Genomic DNA, 19,281 nt, shown 5'->3' on the forward strand with positions numbered 1-19,281 from the left:
GAATCCAAGCCAGTTCTTCCTCAATATCTGGACACACACTAGCATTTTTCAACCAACCTTCATTACACATGGGACCAGTGTTCAATACCAGAAATGCCTATTACAAAACCAGATGCTTCAGTATTCTAAATGAAATCCAGGCTCCAAGGGACAGTATGACAATGCATTAACTCACTGCCTTGCCAGCTTCTCCAGTTCCCTTTGTTAAAATGTGCAAATGTAAAAGATTATGATTTTTTTTTCAGCATGTGACCATGTAAGGAAAGGCTAATTAAATTGTTCAGGGGTCTGTTAATGTTTTAGTGTTATTGATTTCTCTCAATTGTGCACTAATTGTAACCTTTAGCTGTTTGCTGTTAGTTGGGAATATATAAGTCAATTTAGATGCAGTGGCCATTGAAGTATCGATTGGAGTTTGACCTTGAAGCAATGGGCAGTTTGATACCTAATTAAAAGACATTTCAGGCCTAATGAGATATATAAGAGAGAGAGAGAGAGAGAGAGAAATTTAATTAATTGATAAGTTCTACAAAGGAAACTGTGAATACATCGTTCGTTTTAGAAACAGGAGATAGATGTGAAATAAATTTAAAACAGAGATTCCAGGAAGAGTAGAATGTGTGTGAAAAGGTAACAAAATTGGGGAGCTTCTCTGGTCTATCACAAAAGAATTTTGTTAAACAATAATAATTGATCAAGGACAAAAAAATTTAAAAGAAGCTCACTTGGAGCTGTCTTAGGTTAAAAAAAAAGTGTTTGGATCATTACATAGAAAGTGGAAGAAAATTATATGAAGAGTGACTGTTGGAGCTTGGGATTTGGAAAGGTCTCTGGTATTGAGCTAGAATTAGAACACAAGTGAGTCTTCAACTACACCAACAGGAGTTTGCAGTAAATTCTGTGTTCAGGTCTATATCTATACTTAGCATCTGGTTTTCAATGTGTACAAATCTATTGAAATTAGATTAATTGAAAGTGCTATTGTATAAGTCTGGAAACCATAAGCTGCACAGAAATACTTACATAGCCTTCCTGCATGTTCTACATCGAAGGAAGTATACCTGCCTCAGTCAGGCTAGTGCATAGGTTACTAGCATGCATTGTCACAGAGTGGTGTAGTTAATGCAATGTGTATTCCTATGGTTCCATGGATTCTTGTGGTATGGTCTGTTGTTATGATTGGGTTCCTATGGAGAACGGTTTAGTGTGGCAGTGGAGTTACTATGGAATAGTGGGTTGTTATGATATGGAGCTGTACCCTGAGGATTGCTGAGTTCAAACCAACTGCGGCAAATTGGTGCAGCTTATGCAAATGTGTAGGCTGGCATTAAAGTTAATGACAACAAAATGGTTGAATTGTGCAAAGGCCTTCTTTTATTTATTCTGGCTATACGTCACACTGTTGACATTATGTGCTTACCTCTCTGTAGTGATTGGAACCAGGGCCAGATGGATCTCATTGGCTATGAGATCCTTGATTGGGGTTATTAACCTGAGCCAATCAGGGAGCCCTGGCTGACAGATATAAACAGAAAATTACCCTCCCCTTCACTGTTTTGCTCACACAGCATTGCCCTGTGGTTTGAAGGGCAGTGCTTGTCACTGGCCACGCGGGTATTTTTCATATCTTCCTGGTGGTGGAAATTGAATAAAGATTTGTGCACTTTGTGTCTTTTCACTGTGTCTCACACCTGCACACACACACCATGGGTGCTGGGGAAAAAAATAAGCACTACCGCACTTAGGCAGTAGTGTGGGGATAGAAAAAAAAAAAAAAAAAAAAGAAATATAAGCAGGAGATGCCCGGGTGTCCTTGGAGAAGGAGCACGAAAAAAAAAAAAATAAATAAACAGGAAATTACCCTCCCCTTCACTGTTTTGATCACACAGCATTGCCCTGTGGTTTGAAGGGCAGTGCTTGTCACTGGCCACTTGGGTGTTTTTCCTGTCTTCCTGGTGGTGGAAATCGAATAAAGATTTATGCACTTTGTGTCTTTTCACTGTGTCTCACACCTGCACACACACACCATGGGTGCAGGGGATAAAAATAAGCACTACCGCACTTAGGTGGTAGTGTGGGGGTTAAGGGAAAAAAAAGAAAGAAAAAAAAAGAAAAGAAAAAAAAAAGAAAAAAAAAGACAAACTCGAGGGTGGGAGAGCCCGGGTGTCCTTGGAGAAGGAGCACGCGGTGTCCACCGACACAAGAAAAGAAAAAAAATAAACAGGAAATTACCCTCCCCTTCACTGTTTTGATCACACAGCATTGCCCTGTGGTTTGAAGGGCAGTGCTTGTCACTGGCCACTTGGGTGTTTTTTCTGTCTTCCTGGTGGTGGAAATTGAATAAAGATTCGTACACTTTGTGTCTTTCACTGTGTCTCACACCTGCACACACACACCATGGGTGCTGGGGAAAAAATAAGCTCTACCGCAGTTAGGCGGTAGTGTGGGGGTTAAAAAAAATAAAAAAGATAAATGTGGTTTCAGAAAAAAAAAAATAAAACCAGAAGAGGTTTGAAGGGCAGTGCTTGTCACTGCCCACTCAGGTGTTTTTCATATCTTCCTAAAAAAAAATAAACAGGAAATTACCCTCCCCTTCACTGTTTTGATCACACAGCATTGCCCTGTGGTTTGAAGGGCAGTGCTTGTCACTGGCCACCCGGGTGTTTTTCCTATCTTCCTGGTGGTGGAAATTGAATAAAGATTTGTGAAAAAAAGAAAAAAAAAAAAACAACAGAAAATTACCCTCCCCTTCACTGTTTTGATCACACAGCATTGCCCTGTGGTTTGAAGGGCAGTGCTTGTCACTGGCCACTTGGGTGTTTTTCCTATCTTCCTGGTGGTGGAAATTGAATAAAGATCTGTGCACTTTGTGTCTTTCACTGTGTCTCACACCTGCACACACACACCATGGGTGCTGGGGAAAAAAATAAGCACTACCGCACTTAGGCGGTAGTGTGGGGGTTACATTAAAAAAGAAAAAAAAACAAAAAAAAAACAACAGGAAATTACCCTCCCCTTCACTGTTTTGATCACACAGCATTGCCCTGTGGTTTGAAGGGCAGTGCTGGGTGTTTTTCATATCTTCCTGGTGGTGGCAATTGAGTAAAGATTCGTGCACCTTGTGTCTCTCACTGTGTCTCACATCTACACACACACACACACCATGGGTGCTGGGGAGAAAAATGAGCACTACCGCACTTAGGGAAACAAAAGAAAGAAAAAAAAAGAAAAGAAAAAAAAAGAAAGAAAAAAAAATAAACAGGAAATTCCCCCTCCAACTCTATTTTGATTTAATCCCTGCCCTCCTCTTCACTGTTTTGATCACACAGCATTGCCCTGTGGTTTGAAGGGCAGTGCTTGTCACTGGCCACTCGGGTGTTTTTCCTATCTTCCTGGTGGTGGAAATTGAATAAAGATTCGTGCACTTTGTGTCTTTCACTGTGTCTCACACCTGCACACACACAACATGGGTACTGGGGAAAAAATAAGCACTACCGCAGTTAGGCGGTAGCGTGTGGGTAAAGTTAAAAAAAAGGAGTGAAAAATAACAGGAAATTCCCCCTTCAACTCTATTTTGATTTAATCCCTCCCCTCCCCTTACTATTTGATCACACAGCATTGCCCTTTGATGAGAAGGGCACTGCTTATCACTGGCCACTCGGGTGTTTCCTTTCTTCCTGGTGGTGGGAATTGAAGAAAGATTTGTACTATTGTCTTTCACTATGTCTCACACCTGTACACACACAACATGGGTACTGGGGAAAAATAAGCACTACCGCAGTTAGGCGGCCGTGTGGGGGAAGGCAAAAAGGAGCAAAAAAAAAGCAAGAAGAGAAAAAACAGGAATGTCAGAAATAAATGGGACTGTCCACTCCGAGAGCTGGCTCTGAGGGAGTTGGATCAGTGTTAAGGATTCTCCATTTTTGTCAGGGAGGAGACTAACTTTGAGCTAGCTGGCCCACAGCCAGTGTATTGTGGGGAGGAGGAGGAAGAAGAAGAAGAGAATTCTCTGAGTGAGAGGCATTTTGATTTCTGATTTCTATTTTTGGTTGTTCATTTTTGTGTTTCTCTTTTGATTAAAAACAGAAAAAAAAAAGAAAAAATAAACAAGAAATTCAGAGAACCTCCTCATTCTAGGGACTGGCTATCAGATGGCTGGTCAGAGCTTATGTACTGTGCACATATAAATAAAAGGTAATTTGGATCTCTGTGCAGATATCTCTCTCGCAATGCCCTCTGAAATGGCTCAGCAATCCATTATACAAATAATCATTTGAAACAATGATTGGGTAATAAATGAAGATTAATCATCGTTGGCATACAGGAGAACAAGTACATTTACTAAATAAAACACCACGTTAAAACCCTGTTTCTCAGAACTGATACAATCATTCAGAGTTTATTTATTTTCTTGTCCTGGATATGGAAAAACAATATTAGCAAAAGTTCCTTACCTGATATCAAACTAAAAACATACTTTATTCATTCATCCTTAACCACCCTTGAGAAGGTGGTGGGGAGCTTGATTCGCTGCCATCCTTGGATTGTAGGGACACCACAACGCCACTAAGAAGGGAGTTCCAGGATTGAGCCAGTGACCCCGAAGGAATGGCGAAGCATTTAAAGTCAGAATGGTGAGTGGTGGGGAGGGAATATGCAGTTAATGGAGTTCCTATAGATCTGCTGTCCCTGTCCTTCAAGGTGATAGAGGGCACAGGGAATTCATCCTTGGTCAGTAGCAAACTCTAGGATAGATTATAATGGGGCAATGGCAGCATCAATAATCCATAACAACGGCTGTGTGTGTGTGGGAGGAACTATCTCATGATGATATCAGACATAGGACTGAGACCTGGTGAAACAAGGCACTCATAAACCCTTGCTCTTCCTTGCATCTCTCCCTAGTTATGGGCAGTAAATATTAACTATTTGCTCTAGCCTTTTGTTCAGCTCTTATATCCCAAGCTTCTCGAAGCTCCTAACGATATTCTGACAAACACAGCCTGTCAGATTGGAGCACTATAAAGCAGGATTAACATCTTTACTGTTTTTTGGTGTCCTAATTTCTTGCAGTGCCCAGATTTGTGTGTGCAATACGTGACAATTTCTGTTCACTGATTCTCGAGGGACTAATAATTGGATTGGAGGTCTCTGTTCTGCATTCTCACTGTGTGATTTCCTGACAGCTTTGCAAATAAATCTAGAAGACATTTATCTAAACTTGTCTCGACTTACTGAGTCCTGTTACAGCAGAACACTTTCTGAAGCTACAGTTTACATCCAAATTGCATCTGTATAGCCCGATGCAAGTCTCTGTTTGTAATACATGTTGATATTAGGGACCTGTAGTAAAAGTCTATTGAATCCTTCATCACTATGCTACTCACATCTTGCTCTTATGATTCAGGAAGAGAAAGTGAGGACTGCAGATGCTGGAGATCAGAGCTGAAAAATGTGTTGCTGGAAAAGCGCAGCAGGTCAGGCAGCATCCAAGGAGCAGGAGAATCGACGTTTCGGGCATAAGCCCTTCTTCAGGAATCTCTTCCTGAAGAAGGGCTTATGCCCGAAACGTCGATTCTCCTGTTCCTTGGATGCTGCCTGACCTGCTGCGCTTTTCCAGCAACACATTTTCAGCTTATGATTCAGGAGCTAACATTGGTATCAACTCATCAAGTACAAATACCCTGCTGAAGGTATAAACCCCATTAATGCATCAACAGCGGATTATGGGGCAGAACAGATCTGGGTCAACAGTGGTGGCCACTTATAAAATACCCCCGATATCACATCATCCCCACCCCTCCTACCTCTCGCATCTCTTAGTTAGTAACAACCTCCCCATAGCATGTAAAATTAAACCACACGTGATTGGGGGTAGTGGATATAGAACTGGTTGGCAGGCAGAAACAAAGATTAGGAATAAACTGGTTTTATTTAGAGCAGTAGCCAGTGACTAGTGGGATACTGCAGAGATTGGTGCTTGGACCCCAGTTATTTACAAGATGTTAGTGATTTAGATGAGGGAACTATACTTAACGATTCCATGTTTGCAGATGACCAAATCTGGGTGGGAGGGTAAGCTGTGAGGAGATGTTTCCATGTGATTTGGGGAAATGCTTGGCAGGTGAATTATAACGTGGATAAATGTGAGATCATCTGCTTTGGTAGCGAAAACAGATTATTATTGGATTGGCGATAGTTTAGGAAAATAGATTGACAATTGGGAAAGGGGAAATGCAAAAGACCTGGGTATCCTTATACACCAGTCGCTGGAAGTTATAATATATGTGCAGCAAGTGGTGAAGAAAGCAAATGGTTTGTTGGCTTTTAAAGTGAGAGGGTTTGAGTACAGGAGTGAGGATGTCTTGCTGCAATTGTACAGGGCCTTGCTGGGACAACAGTTGGTGCATTGAATGCAGCTCTGTTCTGAGGAAGGATGTTCTAGTCATGGAGGAAATGCAACAAATGTTTACCAGACTGATTCCTGAGATGGCAGGACTGTTGTAGGTTGATTGATTGAGTCTGCAGGATTAGATTCACTGGATTTCAGAAGAATGAGGGAGGATCCCATAGAAATCTCTAAACTTCTAACAGACGGAGACAGGGTAAACACAAGAAGAACATTCCTGATGACCAAGGTGTCCAGAACCAAGGGTCACGGTCTAAGAATATGGATATGGGCAATTTAGGACTGAGAAAATGAGAGGTGTCTTCACCCAGAGAGTGGGGAACCCGTGGAATTCTCTGCCACAGAAAACAGTTGAGGCTGAAACATTGAATGTTCTTAAGAAGAAATTAGATGTAATTCTTAGAGCTAAAGGGATCAAAGGGTATTGGGAGGAAGCGGGAACAGGGGACTGAGTTGGATGATCGGCCATGATCAGACTGAATAGCCTACTCCTGCTCTTATTTTCCTGCGTTTCTATAAACTCTATTCACCCTCACTTGTTTGTGGCCAGAGTTGCTCAGTGACTCTTAGTCTCTGGTAAATGCATTATCAACAGCTGACACTTCCAGCATTGGAGAATGATCAACCTTCAAGTCAGCAGCTCTGGGAATGGTAAGGTTGGGATTTCAGTTCCAGGAGTCTAAATTCAGGAATAGCCTGCCACTGGCTAGTGAAGTGCGTGAGGAGCTTTCTCCAATGGAGATAACACAGGTCTCACCAATAGGTGAACATAAAATGTTGCAATGTGATTAAAGCTGAAAACAGGTTTTTCACAAAACATAAACAACTCTGAGATTTTAAACTCTTCCACAGAGTTAGAATAACAGGTATGTTGCTGATAGCCAAACAATTTCTCCTTTGAATCCTCCCACTTCCTCCAGACCAAAGGGGTAGCCATGGGCACACATATGGGCCCCAGCTATGCCTGTCCCTTTGTTGGCTATGTAGAACAGTTGATCTTCCATAATTACACCGGCACCACTCCCCACATCTTCCTCCGCTACATTGATGACTGCATTGGCACCACCTCATGCTCCCGCGAGGAGGTTGAGCAATTCATCAACTTCACCAACACATTCCACCCTGACCTTAAATTTACCCGGACCATCTCTGACACCTCCCTCCCCTTCCTGGACCTCTCCATCTCCATTAATGACGACCGACTTGACACTGACATTTTTTACAAACCCACCGACTCCCACAGCTACCTGGATTACACCTCTTCCCACCCTACCTCTTGCAAAAATGCCATCCCATATTCCCAATTCCTCCGCCTCTGCTGTATCTGCTCCCAGGAGGATCTGTTCCACCACAGACCACACCAGATGGCCTCCTTCTTTAGAGACCACAATTTCCCTTCCCACATGGTTAAAGATGCCCTCCAACGCATCTCGTCCACATTCCGCACCTCCGCCCTCAGACCCCTCCCCTCCAACCGTGACAAGGACAGAACGCCCCCTGGTGCTCACCTTCCACCCTACCAACCTTCGCATAAACCAAATCATCCGCCGACATTTCCGCCACCTCCAAACAGCTCCCACAACAGGAATATATTTCCCTTCCCACCCCTGTCCGCCTTCTGCAAAGACTGTTCCCTCCATGACTACCTGGTCAGGTCCACGTGCCCCTACAACCCACCCTCCCATCCTGGCACTTTCCCCTGCCACCGCAGGAACTGTAAAACCTGTGCCCACACCTCCTCCCTCACCTCTATCCAAGGCCCTAAAGGAGCCTTCCACATCCATCAAAGTTTTACTTGCACATCCACTAATATCATTTATTGTATCCGTTGCTCCCGATGCGGTCTCCTCTACATTGGGGAGACTGGGCACCTCCTAGCAGAGCACTTTAGGGAACATCTCCGGGACACCCGCACCAATCAATCACACCGGCCCGTGGCCCAACATTCCAACTCCCCCTCCCACTCTGCTGAGGACATGGAGGTCCTGGGCCTCCTTCACCGCCGCTCCCTCACCACCAGACGCCTGGAGGAAGAACGCCTCATCTTCCGCCTCAGAACACTTCAATCCCAGGGCATCAATGTGGACTTCAACAGTTTCCTCATTTCCCCTTCCCCCACCTCACCCTAGTTCCAAACTTCCAGCTCAGCACTGTCCCCATGACTTGTCCGGACTTGTCCTACCTGCCTATCTCCTTTTCCACTTATCCACTCCATCCTCTCCTCCCTGACCTATCACCTTCATCCCCTCCCCCACTCACCCATTGTACTCTATGCTACTCTCTCCCCACCCCCACCCTCCTCTAGCTTATCTCTCCACGCTTCAGGCTCACTCCCTTTATTCCTGATGAAGGGCTTTTGCCCGAAACGTCGATTTCGAAGCTCCTTGGATGCTGCCTGACCTGCTGTGCTCTTCCAGCACCACTAATCCAGAATCTGGTTTCCAGCATCTGCAGTCTTTGTTGTTACCTAACTGCTTGGATTGTTAAGCTTTTGTGGAACAGTCTAGATCACGTAACTTTACTTGTCAAGTTAAGTTAAGAAATCAAATTGATTTTCAGACAAAGAATCTTTGGAGAATCATTATTTTAATTATCCTTAATTAGACTAGTGTACAAAACCAGGCCCTGAGGACCACTTTTAATTTACAATTAGTCGTTCTGTTAAACTTTGTCGTTCCTATTAACACATGTAAAATTAAAATGAAGAAGCAGATTTAGAAGCAAAGAGAAATGACGATAATTCTTCATCACAGTGACTGTTTTCTGAATGTGTAATGAAACAATGTGATATCACAAGAACATTTATTTCAATACTAGATGGGCTGGCACAGTTATTCCTCATGGTGTTGGTGGAGAGGTGTCCTCAGTGAGTGAATGGACAGCACAGAAGGTTTCCAGGTTTAGTATCCAGGGGTGGGATTGGTGAGAGTGAGTGCGCTATCCAGTAAGCAGCTAATCTCATTATGTGCCGGTATTGGACTGGGATGGACAAAGTTAAAAATCACACAAACCCAGGTTATAGTCCAACAGGTTTATTTGGAAGCACTAGTGAGTGCTATAACCTGGTGTTGCATGATTTTAACTTAGTCTCATTACAGACACTGCTAGGCACGTTCCTGAAGGACAATGGGCTCACGGGAAACAAACTGAAAGATGGAGCAATGCACTATCACAACATCACAACAGAACGTATTATATTTAAAGCTGGAGGATCTTCACCAGGAGGTGAGACCACCCTGACTTACTGTGTAGAATAGGACAAGGGATCAGAAGTATTAACTACAGGCCACTGAGCAAGATGGGCCCAGGAAATAAATCAATTAGCAGTGCAGTACAACCAACACCAAATTCCAGTGGCTGGGAAGAAATGAGGATAACAGAAGGGTTACGAGTATTCAAGACAGAAGAAGCTGGAGAAAGGAAAGAGGCAATGGGACCAGCTTTCCAAGAGATGGAGCGAAGCTGAGATTTCGAGAAGGGGTGCCCTTGCACCAGGCCTGACTAACATGAGGACAGATGGGTAATATCACATAGGTACATAGACACACACACAGACAGACACATGCACACACTGACTCATACACACACACTCACAAATGCAAGAATAATCTAGTTTATGTAACTATGGTATTTCATTAGCTTTCAGAGCAATAAAATGTTGTGAGTGTTCAGTTGGTAATTTGTGTCTCAGAGTTGTTTGTCAATATATCTGACAAGCGTGTGGGGCACACTTCTGGACACAGGTCAACAGAGTGGGCAAGATGTTGCAGATAGGAATGAGAGTGAGAGAGCACGCGCCTGGTGGATGGTGGGTGCAGTAGCAGAGGTACAGTGAAGGTGATGTATTAGACAGAAGATGGTGCCACTTACCCTCGTGGAGTGAAGTAGGTTATTGACCTTCCTTCACTGGGCATTCCTCAGGCAGTGGAGACTGGCATGGCAAGGTTGGCATGGTCTAGTGGGGTGGCCTCTATTGCTGGTGCTGGGGGAGGAAAAGTTTTGTATTTGCACCACCCTGTCCTGTAGGGCCAGGACTCTGCCACGGTGTAGGGCAGCAATTTCCCCCTGTTTGCCACATCCAGGACAAAATCAGAAACTGAGCGGTTAACTGCAGACTGACAATGTTTGTCTGGGAGCACAATGGGCTGTGAAAGGTGGAGCAGGTGCAAGGAATACTGGTAAATTCCTGGATCAATTGCCTCATTCCAGTCTTGCTGGCCAAGTGTAGGTGGGGCTTATTGCTAATTGTTTTAAGGATCACATGATCTTTGGACACTGATGTCATCTCCAATTATCTCCTGACTGGTTCCTTAACTTGTCAATGAGTCTACAAGTTCTATTATCATCTCTTTATCGATTTCTGTCAAAATAAAAGTATAATCTGGAATGTTCTTTACCCCGTTCTTAAGGAAACAAGAGATCTCTGTAGTCAGGACCCAATGATTGATATCCTTGAGCTCACGTTGCAATGTTTGGTGAAGTTGCCATTAAATCAGACACTCAGTTATAAAAGACCAGGTTTTTTTTTCATTAGAGCTATCTGTTAGCTTATGTTTTGTTGCTTGGAGAAAGTTTACATTGTCCATTGTATTTTAAAGGCAAAAAAGATGTTTAACAAGTTGCTTTTGATTTCAAAGCTCCATGAAAGGAGACCAGAGGACAAGTACAATGTTAGTGCAGGACATTCTTCACTCCACTGTCCTGAGGGATGAAGTGTAGCAGATCATACAATTCCAACTTTTACAAAGTTAATTCCAACACAAAGGTTACATTTAGTCACTGCTGCACTTTTCAACAAATTAAAATACGCCAGCACCAGGGCTCAGATGTGGTTGTGATTTCTTGATGAGGATAATGAGATAGAAATATACCATCTCTGTCTTATTCAAAGTTAGGAGTCTGGATACAAGCTAAACACAAACTAAACAAGAGCCTTGCAGATTTAACTCTAAAACTTTACGTTATTATCTTCACTCTGTTCACAATAGCATAATATATTTCTTTGTCAAATGAAGTGAGAACATGATGCTACAGTGCTATTAATCATACTTAACCAGAATACACATTAAGTATGTGATTATAACTAAACTAAGTCAATTATGAAATGTTAGTTTCCTTGTTAAACCTAAAGTATGATGACAGTTAAGCCACTAATAGACTATTGTGTGCATTTTTAGTCACTGTGACACTTACAGGAAGAAAGTGATTGGAAACATCAGAGACAGTACAGAGGAGATTAACAATAACAGCCTGATATGGCAAATTTCCACTATTGGGTTTATTCGATAGGCTGGTGTTTTTCTGGAACACATTAAGGCTGTGGGAGTTAATTGTGGTGTGTAATTTACTCACACAATTCAATTATGTGTTGGTGAAGAAACAAATTCCTTGACATTGGTCGTAATGACAATGGATACAGTATAACACTGGGCAAGTGCACTGAAATCTAGCCTGAGAACTTAGCCAGTTTTACTTTCCATTTGCTACAATAGTGAACAATGTCATGGAAGCCATTTTGTTTTCAACTCAGGACAGATTTGGGAACCATTTTGTATTAACCATTGCCTTGACTTTTCAATCAGCTTTAGAGGTGTGGCAAGCTAGTTTAATCACAATAAAAAAGTACAGTACAGTCTTTCCTGTCCAGATCACCTCAGATCAGATTTCTCTGTTTCAATTGGAGCAAAGCAAGGCTTTCATCCCAGTACTGAGAAGACAAAGCCTCAGCCCCAGAAGGATACAGGAAGAGCTGGGATTGCTCAATAAATGCAGCCAGCTGATTGCTCTTAGTTCTAAAACGCTGTCCAGGGAGGAACACACATATGGACCAGTACGACACACGTATGAAACCACAGCAAGATCACCTGGCACACACTGGTTTTAATCCGGATACAACTACATAACTAGTGTTTCCGTTATTCTGAAATCAGGCACCAGTAGTTATCATGACCTTAGGGCGCAGACTGATTACAGGGGGTCCTCAGTTTACAAAAGTTAGGTTTATGAACCCTTGTGATCCCACACAGGCGTACAGTTTTAAACATCGATGTATGAACGTTTTCTGTACTTACAAAGGACTACTTTATATTGTCCTGGATTGCGTACAAGTTGACTTGCGAACAGACTGTAGAACACAAATTTTCACAACCGTGGGGTCTGGGTGGCTCAGTGGTTAGCACTGATGCCCCACAGTGCCAAGGACCCAGGTTCGATTCTCAGCTTTCTGTGGGTATCTGTGTGGAATTTGAACATTCTCCCCCTGTCTGTGTGGGTTTCCAACAGGTGCTCCAGCTTCCTCCCACAATCTGAAGGTTAGGTGGATTGGTCATGGAAAAATAGAGATGCTGTGGGTCTCAATGGGATGCTTTTTGAAGGGTCAGTACAGATTCATAGGACTGAATGGCCTCTTTCCACACTGTAGGGTTTCTGCTGGTGCCTGTACTGTATACTTACCCCCATTTTGTATCACTAATTTGAGCATTGCGTTTATCGTCTCATTTATCTGTTCAGATTTAAACTGCTCCTGTTCCACACCAATTTCTACTCTTTCCTCCTTTATGATTGTAATAATAGACTCACAATAAAAAGACACTGTATTCCCTTTTTGCTTTTCATGTTCTTGCTGAAGAAAGATTTGTGGAATCATATACAAGTGACAACTGATGTTTCTGAGTTTGGAAAGGGAAGGTGCCAAAAGGCAAGTCAAGATTAGAGTGGTGCTGGAGAAGCACAGCAGGTCAGGCAGCATCCGAGGAGCAGGAAAATTGACATTTCGGGCAAAAGCCCTTTATTAGCCTTTCCTGATGCAGGGCTTTTGCCCGAAACATCGATTTTCCTGCTCCTCGGATGCTGCCTGAGCTGCTGTGCTTCTCCAGCACCACTCTAATCTTGACTCTAATCTCCAGCATCTGCAGTACACACTTCTGACAAAAAGTGAGTGCCTTACCTGCAGGCCAAGATGCCGTCTTTGGAATCCCAGGTTAAAAAATACAGACTTCTTTTCTGTGCCTTGATGGACTGGGGCAATTGTGGGGAGATTTTGTATCAGCACCGAGCAGGGGTGCAGGGAATAAACTCCAAGGGGAAACTCAGAGAGAGGATCCAGCTCCTATACCCTTGGCAGGATCACGCCATGTTCAGTCACAGTCCCCGAGCGGGATAAACCTCTCCAAGGACAGCGAGAAGGACAGAAACTGAGAAAGAGAGAGAAAGAGAAAATAATGTACACCTAATGAGTGAAAGGATGAAATAAATTTTCAGGTTGTTCTGAGGGCTGGGTTGTGAAATCAACAACTCAACAACAGGCTCTGAAACTACTGCTTCAAACCCGAAAAGTTGTGTTGGGGCATAGGAAATTGACACAGGTCAGCATGTTTACCTCAGCCCAACCAGAACTTTATCAACAAACACATTGACTTGGGTCCCATTTACCACATCCTGAGAAAAAGAACAGGAAATACATCACCATAGGACATGGCATCACCAAGCCAAGGAAACCTAAACACATAAGTAGAAAGCAGGCCATACCTCAGTGCTTCACTGGATGCTCACTGATGATGTTACCTAATATGGTGATGCAATGTCTGAAAACAAACCTTCCACAATACAGAAAAAGCACAACACTGTGATTACTACAGTTATAAAGAAGGAAAGAACAGAGGTTGTTGTGGAACAGGACCAGTGAACAGTTAACATAAGTAAAATGATAAACACAATGCTCAAATGAGTGATGCTGAGAGGCAGAGTACACGCAGTCATAGAATCTGTACAGTGGGGAAAGAGGCCATTCGGCCCTATGAATCAGCACTGCCCCTTCAAAGAGCATGCCGCCCAGACGCAGCACCCACATTAATCATGGTTAATCCACCTAGCCTGCACGTCCCCGGACACACTGCAGGTCAGTTTAGTATGGACAATCCCCTATGGTGAGACAAAAGCCTCAGTTTGCCCCAACTGCAGCACGGAAGTCTGACCTGAAGTAACCTGGGCAGGAAGCTCTACTTTTCGTTGTGATCAGTCCTGTACTTCCAACACTAACTGAAACATTGAGGCAATGGTTAATACAGAACACAAAATGGCTCCCAAATCAGTCACATATTAGTAACAAAATGGCTTCTTTGACACAGTTTATCATTGAGGTAGATGCAATACAGAAGTGGCTACATACACTGGTTAGATTTCAGTACGCTCGTCCAGTCTTATACTGTAAGAACAGACAATGTTTAGAGAGCTAATTTGGCATGAGCACATAACGAAATTGGGTGGGTAAAGTACTTTAACACACCTCAATTAACTTCTCCCAGCCTCAATCTGTTCTAGAACAACGCCTGCCTGTCAGATAGATCTGATAGTGGAAACTCCCCTGATCTTACCCAATCATTGTTAATCTCCTCGAGACTGTGTCTCATGTGATCACTCTCTTCCTGTAAGTGATGCAGTAACTAGAAATAGTGGTTTAAACATTCTCCACTATAGCATAGGCAGCGAAACGAACATTTCAAATTGACATGGTTTAGTTATTGAGTTTTGGGAAGATTTTTAGCTCAGGTTGAGTTTCTGGATGAGCTGGAAGGTTTGTTTTCAGACATTGCATCACCATATTAGGTAACATCATCAGTGAGCATCCAGTGAAGCACTGAGGTATGGCCTGCTTTCTACTTTTGTGTTTAGGTTTCCTTGGCTTGGTGATGCCATGTCCTATGGTGATGTCATTTCCTGTTCTTTTTCTCAGGGTGTGGTAAATGGGACCCAAGTCAATGTGTTTGTTGATAAAGTTCTGGTTGGAATGCCATGCTTCTAGGAATTCTTGCACATGTCTCTGTTTGGCTTGTCCTAGGATGGATGTGTTGTCCCAGTCGAAGTGGTGTCCTCCCTCATCTGTATGTAAAGATACTAGTGAGAGTGGGTCATGTTGTTTTGTGGCTAGTTGATGTTTATGTATCCTGGGGGCCAATTTTCTTCCTATTTGTCCAATGTAATATTCTGTAAATGACATTAGTTTTGCTTGCTGTCTGTATAGAGTATTTCAAGTTCATTAGCTGCTGTTTTAGTGTGTGTGGGGTTTGTGAGTGGTTTGTTCCTGGGTGTGGCAGTAGAGCGAACAGCCAATGGGGAACTTCAAACCTGCGTCTGCAGGAAAACAACACGTACGGACCAAATACTGAGCTACAGAAGCAATCATCCCAACATCCACAAACGAAGCTGCATTAGAACATTATTTCAATGAGCCACAACACACTACAGCACAGAGGAACTACGAAGAGCAGAGGAAAATCACCAATACAGTGTATTCAAAAAGAACGGGAACCCAACGAACACAGTCCATTGATTTTCTCAGCAACAAACCCAAACAAGCAGACAAGACGCATCCAGAAACCCTAGCCACTCTCCCCTACATCAAAGACATCTTGGAAATGACTGCCAGACTATTCAGACCCCTTGGCATCATGGTAGCCCACAAACTCACCAACACGCTAAAACAGCAGCTAATGAACTTGAAAGACCCTATACAGACGACAAGCAAAACTGATGTCCTGAACCTTGAGTAAAGGCAATTTGTGAATAAAGCATGGTTCTGCAATTAAAGCAAGGAAAACGAATCTCAACTTTTGAAATCCTGCATCATATTTTGTTTTAGATTTAAGCAGAAAGTGCTTGATATTAACATATCAAGTCCAGGATAACTCTTGTTCACAACCTAATTTGTGGTCGTACTGAGCTTGAGGTGTTAACTTTGTTTGTCTCTCCACAGATGCTGTCAGACACATTGAATTTTGACAGCATCTGTTCTGGAGAGGTTTATTCCACTCGGGGAAGAGAAATGAAGAAAGAGAGAGTGGCAGAGAGAGAGAAAAAAATATACACTCAATGAGTGAAAGAGTGAATGAAATTACCCAGTTGTCCTGAAAGCAGGACTGTGAAATTAACAGTTGAACAACAGGGTCTGAAATTACTGCTTCAAATTTAAAATACTGTGATAGTGCATAGAAAATTGACACAGGTCCCCACATCTACCCCAGCCCACCAAAGTACAATGAAGTAATAGCACAATAATGTGGATCTTGTAGAAACTCAACACGTCTGACCCCCAGTATCTGTGGAGAGATACACAAAGTTAACACTTCAAGTTCAATAGGACCAGGTATTAGATTCCCAACAAGAGTCACCCTCGGCTTGATATGTTAATATTGTTTCTCTCTCCACAGATACAGCCAGACCGGTTGAGTTTCTTTAGCACTTTCTGGTTATATCTGAGGTACAATATAAGGCAGAATGTCAAAACTGAGATTTATTTTTCCATTTTTATTGCAAAACCATACTTTATTCACAAAATATCTGAACTCAAGGCTGTGTTTGATATTTGATTGACAGGGAAGTCAAAGGCTTTGGGGAATTACCAGGACAATGGTGTTAAGGCTACAATCAGAACACACATAATCTTCTTGAATGGCACAGCAGTTTAGAGGGGCTGAATGATCTATTCCTGTTCTTTATTTTCTTCTGTTCCTGCTGAGTTGGAAGCAGAGTGGCAGTAGAATAAGGAAAACAGGGAAAGTTCTCTAACGTCATTGTTACTATATTAGCGATGAACATTCAACAACATACTTGCAAACGCTGTGTAGCTTCTTGTGTATAACTGATTTGTTCTTCGCTGATCCACTTGCAACGTTCCTGCAGACTGTCTCTGACATGACAGGTACTAACGTAATTGCGAGTTTGTACAAGAAATTCTGACTGGCACTTTGTTTCTCCTCACATTTACTGGAAAACCAAACTTAAAGTACCTCTATGAGTCATGTTAACAATGGGTATTAAATTTCAACTGAAATTTCTTGCGCAGTTTATAATATTGTGCTGTCACACCTAAGAAAGGATTGAGCTTCAGGAAGCTTCGAGAAAGTTCCAGATGACGCATATCCTGTTCCTTCCGCTATAAATACAGCCTGCCTTTGGTGTAAGAAGACAGTCTGTGGAAGAATTACAAATACTAACACATCGCATTGATCCAGCTACGGAATGTCAACCATTACGAGAAAAATAATCTCATGGATTTTTGAAAAAATTACTTCATTGTTCCGAAACACGAACTCAGCACAAGATGTGTTTTACGGTTATAGAAACGCTGGCTGCAATAGTCAAAATTCTAATATTCATTTGGAGAACAATTGTACTTACATTAACATGCAAATATCTATAACAAATAATTATGAATATAATAATAGCGCCAAATGAAGAACATACAGAAGATAAGTAAAGAAGTTAATACAATCTGTTATCTATTAAACATGAAAATGGAACATATTGGACAAAAGAAAAAATATGAAACAGCATCAATGAATTTACAATGGCTATGTTTTCTGTTAACTACACTATTGCAGATTCTTTGTATTTAAACTGATGCTTTATTTTTAATTGTAATAAATTTGTGGAATGATATCTCAAACTCTGGTTTGGTTATTGGCAAAATAGTTAAAGCTCGGGCGTCTTCCAGCTTGTGTTGAATTAGCCTCCAGCTTGAGGCTATAGGGAAGAAGCTGGGGGGAGCGTTGAGCAATTGGAGTGTTTTCGGGAAAAGGAAGCTTTAGTTCCTCGGTGTGCGACCGATAAATGCGTTAAAGTTTTGGTGAGGGGAGGTGATCTGGGAGGTGGTAATAGGGACAAAGGGAATCAGGTCGTAAAGAGATCAAGGACAAATGGAGCAATTCAGCTGAATTTATGTTCCACATCATGTAGTTGACAGCTCAAATCCCAGTGTTATGTGTTCTTTTGAGACTTTCCCAACAGGAAAGAATCATACAGTAATGTGGAAGCGATGACTTTGGTTAGGAATGATGGTTTTTAAAGGAGGGCAGTGATGGTCGAAGGGTTTCCCGGATTTTGCTTTCTGTTTCAGCTTGTGGCATGGCACTCGGTCTCTGGTCTCTCGGTGATGGTTCTAGCCCCGATTTACTCTGGCAGTTATGTCGTTAACTTAGTGTTGTAATTCATGCCTGGGATCTTGCCATCTGTGTGGATCCCTGAGGTCAGTGTGTGGCAGTGACCTCCAGAATCAGAGGTTAATGCAGCAAATGGTGTCAGCGATGCATGTACACAGACCCTGCTTCTCCTTCGAGCCATCTGTTAACTTACGTTTAGTTGCGTGGAAAAAGTTTACATTATCCATTATAAAGGCAAAATATTTAGCGGCAGAAGAGAAATTGTGCAGAAAGTTGCTTTTTAGAGTCATGAGAGTTATATAAAAACTGACACAGATGATCAGAATATTAAGACAAAATTACAGCAAGATGTAAAAAGACTGAAACATTCTTCACTCCATTGTTCTGAGTGATGAAAGACTAAAAGATCGAAAATTCTAAATTTGATAGCAATAATTCCAATAGAAAGGTTACATTACTCAAGTGCTGGTTGTGAATTCTTGATCAGATGGATCTCCTCAGCCTTGTAGATGTAACTTAAAAACTTTAAATATCATCTTCATGCTGTTCACAAACCCAGAATATATTTCTTTGTCAAATGAAGGTCAGAAACATCACATGATGTGGAGAATGTTTAAACTCGTATTTCTAGTCCCTGCGCGTTTCCCGGAGACAATGGTAACATGAGAGACTGTACAGAGGAGATTAACAATCTAGGGAATTTCCACTATGAGGTGTATTGTTCGAGAACAGAATGAGACTGTGAGGAGTTAACTGAGGTGTGTAAAGTACTCACCCAATTTAGTTATGTATTGGTGGCAAATTAGCTCCCTTAACATTGCCTGTTCTTACAGTGGATACAGTGTAAAACTGGGAGAAAGTGAGGATTGCAGATGCTGGAGATACATTCAAGAGTATAGTGCTAGAAAAGCAAAGCAGGTCAGGCAGCATCAGAGG

At 42.3% G+C, this 19,281-nt stretch overlaps 1 long non-coding RNA gene across 1 annotated transcript in view; it reads right to left on the minus strand.

Annotated features, from left to right (window-relative positions):
* LOC140465708 (uncharacterized) overlaps window positions 1-18,909 on the minus strand; it is a 43,397-nt gene extending 24,488 nt beyond the window's left edge. The window contains exons 1-2 of the long non-coding RNA XR_011955150.1: window positions 18,804-18,909; window positions 13,356-13,602 (exon numbers count right to left, since the gene is read on the minus strand). This is a non-coding gene — a long non-coding RNA (uncharacterized lncRNA). The remainder of the gene's footprint in view (window positions 1-13,355; window positions 13,603-18,803) is intronic.
* Between the last annotated feature and the right edge of the window lie 372 nt (window positions 18,910-19,281).

This window comes from Chiloscyllium punctatum, chromosome 42, assembly GCF_047496795.1.
Source record: "Chiloscyllium punctatum isolate Juve2018m chromosome 42, sChiPun1.3, whole genome shotgun sequence".
NCBI lineage: Eukaryota > Metazoa > Chordata > Chondrichthyes > Orectolobiformes > Hemiscylliidae > Chiloscyllium > Chiloscyllium punctatum.